Source organism: Aquarana catesbeiana, linkage group LG05 (genome assembly GCF_042186555.1).
Source record: "Aquarana catesbeiana isolate 2022-GZ linkage group LG05, ASM4218655v1, whole genome shotgun sequence".
In the NCBI taxonomy this organism is placed as follows: Eukaryota; Metazoa; Chordata; class Amphibia; order Anura; family Ranidae; genus Aquarana; species Aquarana catesbeiana.
In genome coordinates, this window is record NC_133328.1 from 43,200,881 (window position 1) to 43,213,594 (window position 12,714).

The window sequence follows — 12,714 nt, forward strand, 5'->3', positions numbered from 1 at the left end:
GCTGCAGATGGGCACTGAGCAGGGTGCATTGACAGGCAATTTAGAGGCTGCAGATGGGAACTGAGAAGTGTGCATTGATGGTTAATTAGAGGCTGCAGATGGGCACTGAGCAGGGTGCATTGATGGGCAATTTAGAGGCTGAAGATGGGCACTGAGCAGTGTGCATTGATGGGCAATTTAGAGGCTGCAGATGGACACTGAGCAGGGTGCATTGATGGGCAATTTAGAGGCTGCAGATGGGCACTGATCAGGGTGCATTGATGGGCAATTTAGAGGCTGCAGATGGGCACTGAGCAGGGTGCATTGACAGGCAATTTAGAGGCTGCAGATGGGCACTGAGCAGTGTGCATTGATGGGCAATTTAGAGGCTGCAGATGGGCACTGAGCAGTGTGCATTGATGGGCAATTTAGAGGCTGAAGATGGGCACTGAGCAGTGTGCATTGATGGGCAATTTAGAGGCTGCAAATGGGCACTGAGCAGGGTGCATTGATGGGCAATTTAGAGGCTGCAGATGGGCACTGAGCAGGGTGCATTGATGGGCAATTTAGAGGCTGTAGATGGGCACTGAGCAGGGTGCATTGATGGGCAATTTAGAGGCTGCAGATGGGCACTGAGCAGGGTGCATTGATGGGCAATTTAGAGGCTGCAGATGGGCACTGAGCAGGGTGCATTGATGGGCAATTTAGAGGCTGTAGATGGGCACTGAGCAGGGTGCATTGATGGGCAATTTAGAGGCTGCAGAAGGGCACTGATCAGGGTGAATTGATGGGCAATTTAGAGGCTGCAGATGGGCACTGAGCAGGGTGCATTGACAGGCAATTTAGAGGCTGCAGATGGGCACTGAGCAGTGTGCATTGATGGGTAATTTAGAGGCTGCAGATGGGCACTGAGCAGGGTGCATTGATAGGCAATTTAGAGGCTGTAGATGGGCACTGAGCAGTGTGCATTGATGGGCAATTTAGAGGCTGCAGATGGGCACTGAGCAGTGTGCATTGATGGGCAATTTAGAGGCTGCAGATGGGCACTGAGCAGGGTGCATTGATGGGCAATTTAGAGGCTGCAGATGGGCACTGAGCAGGGTGCATCGATGGGCAATTTAGAGGCTGCAGATGGGCACTGAGCAGTGTGCATTGGTGGGCAATTTAGAGGCTGCATTGATGAGCTGTGATTCTAATTTTACTTCAAAGTTCTTTATTTAAAGTGTAAGTTTTTTTTCCCTCAAACTTCCCTCCTAAAATTGGGATGCGTGTTATATGCCTGTGCGTGTTATACACGATAAATACGGTAGTTCTTTTTGAGGACAATTTATTTGTGGAAACTACCAGTTTGCTTGGTGGGCCAGGAAGCCAATTCATTCTTCTAAAGCAGACAAAAGTATGCACAAAAAAAAACCAACGTGAAATGCCATATAAAATTAATTTTTTGATATTTAAATTATTTCTATTTATTCCTCAGTCTCATGCTCCTTAAAGGACAACTTTAAGTTGTCCTTTAAAGCCTAACTCCATAATTTAGTGAACAACTTGGACCAAGCCGATCCTACTAGAACCCAGTTTTGCAACTTTGGCATGTGTTAGTAAAACTATACATATCATCGCAACTACTTATTGTATCCAGATGGTTTATACTTTTTTTTTATGACATGGATGGTCCATGCTTATGGTGGCCCCAACACCCAGAGTCTGGACTGTCTAATATGGTCCAGTGAAAATTAAAACCTAAACCTGGACATATGTTAGTAAAACTGAACATAACATTGCAACTACAGGCATACCCCACTTTTAAGTACACAATGGGGTTTATTTACTAAAGCTGGAAAGTGCTAAATCAGCTCACTTCTGCATAGAAACCAATGAGCTTCCAGGTTTTATTACAAAAGCTTAATTGAACAAGCTGGGGTTAGAAGCTCATTGGTTTGTATGCGGAAGTGAGCCTGATTTTGCACTTTACCAGCTTTAGTAAATAACCCCCATTGCATACCTCCCAACATTTTGAGATGGAAATGAGGGACACCTACTGGCAAACGTATGTAGGCATAGGACATGCCCACTGCCACTGGTTAATTTTCCCTTAAAGGAAAATTAACCAAAATAAAAGGTTAATTAAATCTACAATGTTTTTTTTTTACCACCATTATTCCTTTATATTGGCTTTTAAAATGTAAAAATGCAGCCATTTAGAATTTGGATTAAAGGTTTAGCACTGGGGAAACACTTTTTGAAAGATAAAAAGTGCATTTTATATACAACTGTATATATGAGACCAAAATGAGGGACAAATGAGGGGGGGAGAGGGACAAAGGGACATTGCTCCAAATCAGGGACAGTACCTCAAAATCAGGGACAGTTGGGAGATATGCCATTGTGTACTTAAAAGTGGGGTATGCCTGTACTTGTATCCAACTGAATTATACTTTTTTTTTTAAGGACATGTATAGTCTATAGGAGCGGGAGCTGGGTCTGATTTGACAGCCTTTCTCAACCGTAAGTTGTCAGGGGTTCCACGGCATCCTGGGTGAGAAAGGCTGTCAGATCAAATGCAGCTCCCTTACAGGGTAAAACCCGACAGTGCCGTACCCAGTGCTAGCGCAGCTGTGTGTGTGTGTGTGTAAATTGCCAGTACTAAGAACCTTCCTGCAGCTTTGATGTTATACAGTGTGTTATTACATGACTCTAAGATTAAAGACTATAGAATTTTAAAAAGTAAACTATAATGTTTTTGAGTCAATTGAACTTAAAGAGGAGGTCCACCTTAAAAAAAATTATTAAAAGCCAGCAGCTACAAATACTGCAGCTGCTGACTTTTAATAAATGGACACTTACCTGTCCAGGGTGCCCGCGATGTCGGCAGCAGATGACGAGTAATCGCTCGGTTCTCAGCTGCCCCCCGCCACCATCCTCGGTCAGGGAATCAGGAAGTGAAGCGATGCGGCTTCACTGCCCGGTTCCCTACTGCACATGCGCGAGTCGCGCTGCACGTCTACACTGGTCCCCATTGTGTTGTGGGAACTGTGTGTTTCCCAGAAAACAACGGGGGGGGGGGGGGGGGTGGGCGGGGATCTTCGGCTATCTGTGGCTAGCTATTCCCCGAAGTGGGTGCAAATACTTGTATTATACAGGTATCTGCACCTCCCCTCCCCCCTGAATGTGCCAATTGGAAGGAATCCGATGAGCTTTTAGGGTGGAGCTCCGCTTTAATTTTTTTTATTATATATACTGTAAACCAACTTTTCTCAGTCTTAACGTGGAGGAACCTTGAAATAATCTTCTGGTCTTAGGGAACCCCTGCTAATAATTACTGTATTAACAGCATACAATAAATTGGTGTGATGGTCAGTGGGAAGAATGCTCCTTACATTGGTGGTCAGTGGGAAGAATCCTCTTACAGATAGCTAAAAAGAACATTGGTGTCAGTGGTCAGTTATCTGAAAGGCAGAAATTGCTTATTGCTCAAGACACCCCTAATAATCCTTGGATGAACCCTAGGGTTCCACAGAACCTTGGTTTAGAAAGGTTGCCGTAAACCCTCTCTCCCCCCTCTCTCAGGACTCACATAACAGTATAGGTTTTCTATAGAAAGAGCGGTAGCTGTTTTCTTTCAGATACTCTGTCTTTGGTTAAATCTTCTTTATAGAGCTGACTTAGATGAGGGAAGGAGGAGCCATTCATTCACTTCCACATATAAACCCAGCCTGAGCTGTTGATCTCTGTAAACAGTAGGCTTTTTTCTATAGAGGAGCTAAGGATATCTTAGAGAACATGTAAAGATATTATATATTTATATATATAGATATAGATCTATCTATCTATCTATCTATCTATCTATCTATCTATCTATCTATCTATCTATCTATCTATCTATAGATATATACATCTATCTTAATCTATATCTATATCTATATATCTATATCTATATATAGATATATAGATATAGATATATATATATAACTACATATATCTACATATATATACTGTATAGTATAAACACCGTTTAATTTTTTAGTACTTATTTTACATTCCCTTCCTAAGGTTTTTGGTATGTTTACTGTGGCAGCGATCTTGTCTGGTGAGTCAATGACCCAGAACAAGCATGCAAACATTGAAGTCTGAAAAGTCTGAACTCTTGTCCAACATACTTGTTCCAAGTCAGTGTCCCTAAAGATGAGGGGAAGTGAGAAAAAAATCCCACCTTGATGACAGTTGTCAACAGCAATGGAAAGTTCCCCCTTATAGCCTTTTGCACTGACAAATATTGAATTCTTGCTATCTTTACTATCAGTCTTATTGATTATCAATGGCAGCTGGTGCTCGATAATTCAGGGTGTGGCGGCAAACCAATGCCACAACCCCCCCCCCCCGGCGGAAGAAGAGCCCCCCCCCCACGGGAGACGGATATAAATATGGGGAATGGGGGGGGGACACTCGTTCCCTGTCCGAGCCAGGGAGTGCTGGATGGCTGAGCCGGATGCTGGATGGTGAGCTATCCCTGGAGTCTGACTGTAGCGGCTGGTGGGTCGGTCTATCTTCCCCTGCTTCTCCCCCAGCCATGCGTCTTCTGTGGCAGTGCATCTCCTCCCTCCTCCAGCCCCCCTCCGTGTCCTTCTACCGTGTTCTTCTACAGCCCCCCTCCGTGTCCTTCTACCGTGTTCTTCTACAGCCCCCCTCCGTGTCCTTCTACCGTGTTCTTCTACAGCTCCCCTCCATGTCCTTCACCCCCCCTTCTTATCCGGCTTCCTGTCCTCCTCCTACACCCCCCCTTGTCCCACACAGCCGGATTCTCTCCTCTCCTCCGCCAGCTGTGGGGATCTGTCAGGATGGGGAGCGGAGGAAAGGACCAGTCATTTACCGGCCCCTGCCTTTTCTGAATTGGAAACAGTGAGCGAGATCGCTCCTGTGTCCTGTGAAAACTGAGCAGAGTAACCTATGTATTACTCTGCTCAGTTTATGAATGGACAGGAGCCGCTGTCTTCTGTCCATTCATCTTCTATGCTGAGAAAGGGAGTGGGGAATCAATGTCCTCAGGCCCTTTTCCTGTCTCAAAGAGGAGATGTTGGGGTCAGTTTAGACCCCTGATATCTCACCAAAGCCCCCCCCCCAACAGGGTTGATAAAAAAATGCAAAAAATATTTAGAAAAAATTAAATTGTAAACAAAAATTATAAAAAATGTAATTATAAAAAAATATATAAAATAAAAAACTACTGACACCAACCCCCTGCCCTATCAACACTGTCCTCTGCCCCAACACCCTCCCCCAAAAAGCATTGTGAACAAAAAAAAAAAAATTCAATTGTAAAAAAAATATGTAAAAATAAAAACTACTGACACCATCCACTGCCCCACTGACACCATCACCGCCACATACTCTCCACCCCTTCCCTAGAAGCAATTGAAAAAAATATTTAAAAAAATGATTTAATAAAACAACAAAATTGTAAAAAATAAAGAAAATAATAAAAACAAAAAACTACTGACACACTCCTCTACTGACACTGTCCACTACCCCCACTCCCAATCATTGTGAAAAACAAAAAAAATAAAAAATAAAAATTGTAAAATAATTTTAAAAAATACAATTGTAAAAAAAAAATAATAAAAATAATGAACTACTGACACTGTCCACTGCCCTACTGACACCATTCTGCACATACTACCCACCGTTGTACACTCCACACTCCTCACATGCACATACTACCCACCGCCATACACTCCGCACTGTATACAGGCATACCCCACTTTAAAGTACACAATGGGGTTTATTTACTAAAGCTGGGAAGTGCAAAATCAGGCTCACTTCTGCATAGAAACCAATGAGCTTCCAGGTTTTATTACCAAAGCTTAATTGAACAAGCTGGGGTCAGAAGCTCATTGGTTTCTATGCAGAATGGAGCCTGATTTTGCACTTCCCAGCTTTAGTAAATAAACCCCATTGTGTACTTTAAAGTGGGGTATGCCTGTATTCCCTATTTCACATTACTGCATTCTGCACTATGTAAGTCATCTCAGACTCTATTAAACCACACCCATTTAAGCCACGCCCAATATGTAGCACGGTTTAAACCACGCCCACCTCCCTGAAATGAGTTTTTGCAGGTTGGGATGTCTGATTATTATCTCCAAAACAGGATGCAAAAGTAAATCTCCCCGGCGGGAGCACAGACATCAATAAAAACAAGAAAAAAAAATCTTCTAATGTTTCCCAGCTCTAACCAAAACTGAAAAAGGGAAATATTTTCCCGGAGTCCCACCTTAAGCTGCCAGTTAGCACTGCTTCCAGGAGACACATTTATTATGTTCTTTCTGGATTCAGCTCACAGAGGCAGTGGGAGTACAGGTAATTACACAAGGTACGGTTTATAATATGTTTAAGATTTTTTACGCCTAAAAAATACATTCAAAAATGAATTTATATAGAGACTTAACTGGGTTTTTTTTTTTTTTTTTCATTTATCAGAAACTTCTTAAAAATCCCTGTGCGTTCTATTTCTAAAACCTTTCCAGAGACACTCTATGAAAACTCGTATGAGTAATTTGTAAGGAGATGAAACACAAAGCCAGAATATCGGAAATTAGCCGATGAATAAAAGGCAGTGTAATTTTCCAGGGATTCAAAGGGAAAATAAGTAATATTATGGAGGGGAATTGGTTTATTGAAGAAGACGAGATGTAATAAGAAATGGAATGTACAGAAGAGATATCACACTAATGTTTTATTACAGGAAAGTTCTGATGCTCCTTCAGTGTGTTGGTGGAATGTAATGCCAGCGATGGCTCTGAATTATTGAAGTCATCTGAGAGTGAATGAGGGAGCTTAGATAATTAGACAAGATGCAGTCTCTACAATGAGATTAAGTAGATGGAGAGTGTTTAATAGGTTTCCAAAGGGAAGACAGCCACACAGCCTCCATGCACAAAGCAAAGCGCCAAATAAAAGGGTTGAAAAACAAAACCTTACCAATGTAATACGAGTGATGTAATGGGACAATTAACATCAAGGCTGGGAGATATTGTATTAATGGATAACTAAACCCAAGAACAAAAATGTATTATATTGCAGCTTGCCAGCCCTTAGATGTGATGACTAGATTTGACTTACCTTTTGGGCTTTTTTCCCTTTATTAACCACTTAAGGACCGAGCCTCTTTCTGACATTTGTTGTTTACAAGTTAAAAGCAGTTTTTTTTGCTAGAAAATTACTTAGAACCCCCAAACATTATACATTTTTTTTCTAACACCCTAGAGAATAAAATGGCAGTCGTTGCAATACTTTCTATCACACCGTATTGGCGCAGCGGTCTTACAAGAGTACTTTATTTGGAAAAAATGCACTTTTTTAAATTAAAAAATAAGACAACAGTAAAGTTGGTCCAATTTTTTTTATATTGTGAAAGATAACGTTACGCTGAATAAATTGATACCTAACATATCAGGCTTCAAAATTGCGCCCGCTCGTGGAATGGCGACAAACTCTTACACTTAAAAATCTCCATAGGTGACGTTTAAAAAATTCTACAGGTTGCATGTTTTGAGTTACAGAGGAGGTCTAGGGCTAGAATTATTTGCTCTCGCTCTACCGATCGCAGCGATACCTCACATGTGTGGTTTGAACACACCGTTTTCATATGCGGGCGCTACTCATGTATGCGTTCGCTTCTGCACATGAGCTCGTCGGGATGGGACGCATTTAAAAAAAAATGTTCTTATATATTTTACCTTTTATTTTTTATTTTTACACAGTTTAAAAAAATGTAAACATCCCTTGTAATAGAAAAAAAAGCATGACAGGACCTCTTAAATATGAGATCTGGGGTCAAAAAGACCTCAGATCTCATATTTACACTAAAATGCAAAAAAAAAAAAAAAAAAAAAAAAAAAAAAACATTTGTCATTTAAAATCATTTTAAAAAATGTCCCTTTAAGAGCTGTGGGCAGAAGTGACGTTTTGACGTCGCTTCCGCCCTGCATTGTTATGGAAACGGGTGGGGGCCATTTTCCCCTCACATGTCTCCATACCTAACCTTACAGGAGACTGGATGCGATCGCCTCCGCCACTGCCGACGGCTCCGGAGGGCACCAGATCACGGCAGGAGGGTGGAGCCTTCTCCCGCCGCCGATAAAAGTGATCTTGCGGTGACGGTGAATCTGCCGCAGAGACCACTTTTATCTTGTAGCGGACCGCCTGCTGAAGAAGAGGATACCAGGGTTATGGCAGGTAGCTGCAGCCATAACAACGATATCCTCCTTCAAACAGCCGGCGTAAAACAGCGGCAGGCTTTCCGTAAGTGGTTAACACCTGGTGATCCTGCCAGTAACACACTTCCTGTCTTATGACGACAGCCTACCTGACAGGTCTGCCTTGAATACCCAGAGGACAATAATGAGGCAGCAGGCCATGGGAAATTGTGGGTATGGCAAAATTGCATTAACAGTGGGAGTGCCTTAAAACTTGAGCCTACATACAGAGTGCAGGTGTCAGGAGTATGTAGTGTACAGAGTGCAGGTGTCAGGAGTATGTAGTGTACAGAGTGCAGGTGTGGGAGTATATAACGCTAATGCCCCGTACACACGGTCGGACTTTGTTCGGACATTCCGACAACAAAATCCTAGGATTTTTTCCGACGGATGTTGGCTCAAACTTGTCTTGCATACACACGGTCACACAAAGTTGTCGGAAAATCCGATCGTTCTGAACGCGGTGACGTAAAACACGTACGTCGGGACTATAAACGGGGCAGTGGCCAATAGCTTTCATCTCTTTATTTATTCTGAGCATGCGTGACACTTTGTCCGTCGGATTTGTGTACACACGATCGGAATTTCCGACAACGGATTTTGTTGTCGGAAAATTTTATATCCTGCTCTCAAACTTTGTGTGTTGGAAAATCCGATGGAAAATGTGTGATGGAGCCCACACACGGTTGGAATTTCCGAAAACAAGGTCCTATCACACATTTTCCGTCGGAAAATCCGACCGTGTGTACGGAGCAATAGAGTGCAAGGGTTAGAAGTGTTAGTTAGCATTTTAGCGCTAAAAAAAGCACCTGTAAAGTGCCTGAAAAGCGCCTCTCATACCTCCCCAGCCTAAGTGCTTTCACACTGGGGCGGCGTGCTTGCAGGACGGGAAAAAAAGTTCTGCAAGCCACATCTTTGCCATTGAAATCAATGGGCAGCGCTGCAGAAGCGCCTGCAAAGCACTTCGGCAGCGCTGCTTTTAGCCCTTTATTTGGCCGCTAGCGGGGGTTAAAAGCACCCCGCTAGCAGCCAAAAAGCTACGCTTTTACACGCTTTTACACAGTGGTAAACGCCCCCGCCCCACTGTGAAAGTAGCCTTAATTTTGCTCCGCCTGCTCACAAAACCAGAGCCAGATTGGATAAATCTGGGATGCACTGGGCCCTCTTGTGGGGGCCCCACATCCTAATATTAGAAATCCTTATGTTTAATACCCACAGTGGACTTTTGAGGTGCACTAGGAAAGAGTCACACCAATTCAGTGTTAAAAATTTGGGGGAAAAACATTCCCCTTTACAATTTATTGATACAAATGATTAAAACTAGACATAAGCCAGACTACAAATTCGTAACATAAAAGAAAAGAAATTACTTAAATGGCATTGTGGGGATAGAAGACTAAAACCCCAAACCAAAAAAAAAGTCCCTTCTGTGACCTGGACCCTTCTGTTGAACTAATGGGGCCCCCGGGAACTTTACTTTAAGTACTGGGAACTATGGCTATACTCCATGAAAAATAAAAAGTCCCCTCTCTGCCCCTGGGTGCCCCTACTTGACTACTAGCGTCTGGGCCTAGTACAAAAGGGCCAAATCGACCCCCCTTTTGACAGTCCTGGGGACGGATCCAGGTAGAGCTATGATATTGTTAAGTACAATCTTTTTATGTTACAGATGAGAATATAACTTCTATCGTTCCTAATGAAGCAGGCCTTGATCTGTAGGTTTAAGTCAGGGCTCTGGCTGGGCCATTCAGGAACAGTCACGGAGTTGTTGTGAAGCCACTCCTTCGTTATTTTAGCTGTGTGCTTAGGATCATTTTCTTGTTGGAAGGTAAACCTTCAGCCCAGTCTGAGGCCCTGAGCACTCTGGAGAAGGTTTTCGTCGAGGATATCCCTGTACTTGGCCGCATTCATCTTTCTCTCAATTGCAACCAGTCGTCCTGTCCCTGCAGCTGAACAACACCCCCACAGCATGATGCTGCCACCACCATGCTTCAGTGTTGGGACTGTATTGAACAGGTGATGAGCAGTGCCTGGTTTTCTCCACACATACCGCTTAGAATTAAGGCCAAAAAGTTCTATCTTGGTCTCATCAGACCAGAGAATCTTATTTGTCACCATCTTGGAGTCCTTCAGGTGTTTTTTTAGCAAATTCCGCTTTCATGTGTCTTGCACTGAGGAGAGGCTTACATCGGTCCACTCTGCCATAAGGCCCCAACTGGTGGAGGGCTGCAGTGATGGTTGACTTTCTACAACTTTCTCCCATCTCCCGACTGCATCTCTGGCGCTCAGCCACAGTGACCTCTGGGTTCTTCTTTACCTCTCTAACCAAGGCTCTTCTCCCCCGATAGCTCAGTTTGGCCAGACGGCCAGCTCTAGGAAGGGTTCTGGTCGTCCCAAACGTCTTCCATTTAAGGATTATGGAGGCCACTGTGCTCTTAGGAACCTTAAGTGCAGCAGAAATGTTTTTGTAACCTTGGCCAGATCTGTGCCTTGCCACAAATCTCTGAGCTCTTCAGGTGGTTCCTTTGACCTCATGATTCTTATTTGCTCTGACATGCACTGTGAGCTGTAAGGTCTTATATAGACAGGTGTGTGGCTTTCCTAATCAAGTCCAATCAGTATAATCAAACACAGCTGGACTCAAACGAAGGTGTAGAACCATCTCAAGGATGATCAGAAGAAATGGACAGCACCTGAGTTAAATATATGAGTGTCACAGCAAAGGGTCTGAATACTTAGGACCATGTGATATTTCAGTTTTTCTTTTTTAATAAATCTGCAAAAATGTCAACAATTCTGTGTTTTTCTGTCAATATGGGGTTCTGTGTGTACATTAATGAGGAAAAAAATGAACTTAAATGATTTTAGCAAATGGCTGCAATATAACAAAGAGTGAAAAATTCAAGGGGGTCTGAATACTTTCCGTCCCCACTGTACACTTTGGGTGATATTCTCTTATGAGAGATGTTAGTGTCAACAACATGTGCAAATGGACATTGTTTTTTTTTTTATGTCTGATTTGAATTGATTGAATAACATTGGGACATTTTTATTCAAAAGATATTTAGTGTGGTACCATTAAAGTCCTACTAGTTTTGTTTGAAGGGAATTAATTATGCTGTTTAAGATGTGAGGATGTGTAAAGGACGTCTCTCCTTTTGTTTTTCTGACATTACATTGGATCACTTTTTGTGGACAGTTGCTTTGCAAATTGAGTTTTTCTTTTACCACTAACAAACTATTCTGTCCGTCATCCTGGATAATGGAAGGTTTCAATTGTAAGGAGAATCATTTAGAATTGTTAAAAAAGAACTGTATAAAAGTATTTTTTTTTTTACCTTTTATCTTCAAACTTTTTAAACTTTTATTGAGAAACCCATTAGCTGTATCACAGTGTTTGTGCTGATATCTGTCACATATCCCTTTTGCTTCTATAATCTAATCTTTTCGCTTTTTCACAACTATTCGAGTCTGTCACTCAAATGTATTGAGAAAAGCCATTATCTGTCGACAGAATATCTAATATAATGGCAGTGCAAATGGACTTTCTTTCCCCACCAATTGATTGAGGAATGTTCCATGAATGGTTGATCCGCTGTTATGGCAAGTGCTCAAAATGCATGCTAACATTTTCCGGTATGATGACTTTCCTATCAGTGATTGGAAGTTTATTTTAATGTAATTGGAGGATCTGCATCTACTTGAATGTTAAAGGGCTTTTCCATTTTCTTATGAGATGTAGTCTTTCCCCTTTGAGCATCTTGTCAGATAAAGTGGTTGTAAAAGGGCCTCAGGCAATACACAGAGAAGAAAGAATAGTTGAGTACTGTCCATGATACTTTTTTTCTTTGCACTAACATCCAAATTTTCCGGACAAGCTTTCAGGGTTTGTCCCCTTCTTCAAGGTCCAAGCAGTGCTAAATTATTATTTTTGCAAGTGCACTAATATGGCTGTGATTACCTCAGAGATTAAACAAATCATCTACATAAGTTGTACCTGTTTATCTACAGCCCTCTCTTCTGTGCATCCAGTCAAAGTGCAGAATTTACACAGCTTGTCTGATCTTTCAGAAAGCAGGGGGCGGGTAGCTGAAGTTACAATCTACAGAGCTCAGTGAGAGCATTTTGAATGAAAGGGACACACCCCGTTCACACAGCACCAGAGCTGAGGCTGACAACCAAAGTCTGTGTGCTGGAGCTCCCTTCCCTGTTACCTTTGTATCTCTTACATAGTTAGTAAGGTTGAATTAAGACACCAGTCCATCCAGTTCAACCTGAGTGAGTGTGTAAGAGTATTTAAGGTACCAATATAGCGCCATCAATTTACACAGTGCTCCACACATACATAGCACACTCACATCGGTCCCTACTCTCAAGGAGCCCGCAATCCAAGGTCCCCAACTCACATTCATATACTAGGGCCAATTGTGGACAGAAGCCAATTAACTTACCAGCATGTCTTTGGAGTGTGGGAGGAAACCGG

The 12,714-nt window shown here is 42.5% G+C and overlaps 1 protein-coding gene across 1 annotated transcript in view; it reads left to right on the forward strand.

Moving 5' to 3' along the window:
* The window catches only part of ZNF804B (zinc finger protein 804B), a 540,066-nt gene that overhangs the window by 128,964 nt on the left and 398,388 nt on the right, over positions 1-12,714 (forward strand). The gene's annotated exons all lie outside the window — the stretch shown is intronic.